Source organism: Enhydra lutris, unplaced genomic scaffold (assembly GCF_002288905.1).
Source record: "Enhydra lutris kenyoni isolate GAN:26980312 unplaced genomic scaffold, ASM228890v2 scaffoldscaffold38, whole genome shotgun sequence".
NCBI classification, from domain to species: Eukaryota; Metazoa; Chordata; class Mammalia; order Carnivora; family Mustelidae; genus Enhydra; species Enhydra lutris.
Window position 1 is genome coordinate 6,073,610 of NW_019154122.1, and position 1,938 is coordinate 6,075,547.

The following is a 1,938-nucleotide window of genomic DNA, read 5'->3' on the forward strand; positions in this document are numbered from 1 at the left end:
CCGACGGGTCTCTGCAGAGTCAGAGGTCCGGTCCTGAGGGCTTTTACTTTTGGGTCAAGGTATTTACATTAAAACGTTCCTGGGACAGTTAGGATGGACGTCTGATAAGGTAGAATGAATGAATGTCACTGCTGTGACTTAGATCCCTCCGGTGCGGACCCTTAGTTGCAAGTGACAGATGTAAAACCTGCCATTAAGCAAAAATGGAAACGAGGCAGTTCAGCCAACAGAGGAATTCAGGGTTTCTGTGGTGTGACTGGGCCTAGGACATCAGGACTCCAGGAGCGCTGTGGCGAGCCCCGGGCTGTCCTGGAGGAAAGAGCTTCTCTTTCAAAATTCGGTCTGCCCTAAGCCCAGAAATGTCTCCCTGGCTTCAGTTACTTGTATCCACCAAAGAATCATTCCCCCCCTCTTTTTTTTTTTAAAGATTTTATGTATTTGTGAGAGAGAGTGCATGCGCACAAGCAGGGGGAGTGGCCGGGAGAGGGAGAAGCAGGCTCCCAACTGAGCAGGGAGCCCGATGCGGGGCTCCAACCCAGGACCCTGGGGTCATGACTGAACGACCCAGGCGTCCCCACAGAATCTTCCTGAGGCTGAGGGGCACGAAGCCGTCCAGCCAGAGTGCAGGTTGTGTGGCTGCCAGGGTTGGTATCGATTGAAAAGGGGGTGGTTGCCTGTAGTCAAATCCGGCTGCTTCTTGCCAGCGGGGGGAGGCTGTGGGCCGGCAGCGGGCGCCGGGCACCCATGGGGGTTCTTTGTGCAGAGAACCAACGGGCGTTCTCTCGCCAGTGGGGGCGGGCGGCAGGCTGCTGGGGCGTCGTAGCCAGCGTCTCTGGAAAGGAGCCAAAGGGCCGAAGTCAAGCTGAGGACCCACGCAAGCGGGTCTGCGGGCCTTCCCGCAGGTGCCCTGTCGCGGCTGGGACACAGCGAGCCCTGGGGGGCACCTGGCCTCCCGCCCGGCGGAGCGGAGCACCAGCCCCCACCTGCTGCGCTCCCGGCCTAGCCGGCAACACTGCCCAGAGCCCTTGTGTGTCGGTGAGAACAGGACGCTGTCAGGCCCCTCACGCTCCTTCCCTGCAAGAAGATGCTACCTTAGTCGCAGGCCCCCCCTCCCCCGCCCCCTGTGTGCTAGTCGCCCGCAGGCAAGCCGAGTCTGCCAGCCTTCTTCCCTGGCAGCCTGAGGACGCCTGCCTGTCCACCTGCAGCCTGGTCCCAGACCGGCGTCAGCAGCACCAGATAGCTCGTCGGACACGCAGGCATCTTTGGCCCTACCCTGACCCCCCACCCTGGGATCTAAATGTAACGTTTTCTAGGTAATCTCTGTACACATTGACAACCGACACACCTCTTTCAGGCTCCGCACCCCATCCCACCGCGGGCGGAGGGTGCCCCCCACACACACACACAGTTCTCTGCGCACTGGCGGGGCGGCCTGCAGTTCGGCTTCCTCCGACACTGAAGTGGGCGTCAGATCCCACAGGGGAAGGGCTCAGCCCCACAAGACTGCCCCCCGACAGATGCCAGTGTCAAGTCCAGGGTGTCCCCTGTGCTCCTGACCGACCAGCTGCGAATCCTCCTGGGGTTCGATTACTTTGCTGGAGTGGCCTACAGTGACTCGAGAACCCCGTGGACTCATTAGATGGGCGCAGCCTGACAGAGGGAGCAGAGGAGACAAATCAGCCGCCCGTGAGGGGATGCGTCGGGTCAGGTCTTAAAGGAGTTTGTCCTCTCGGAGTGGAGCTTGGGGCCCAGCATGGTGGCACTGGGAAATGTTCTTTGAAGCCCTCTTCTCCCCAGCCTGGAAATCGGGGGGACTGAGAGTTCCTTGGGCCACCAGCCCCCATTTTAAGGCGCTTTCCAAAATCACCTCGTTAACACATGCCCAGTCGTTGTGGGAAAGGGGCTCTTTTTTTTTTTTTTTTTTTTTTTTTTTTTTTT

General features: G+C 59.2%; 1 protein-coding gene across 3 annotated transcripts in view; it reads left to right on the forward strand.

Moving 5' to 3' along the window:
• Window positions 1-1,938, forward strand: part of LOC111154622 (capping actin protein of muscle Z-line beta subunit) — a 140,159-nt gene that overhangs the window by 122,951 nt on the left and 15,270 nt on the right. The window lies entirely within an intron of this gene.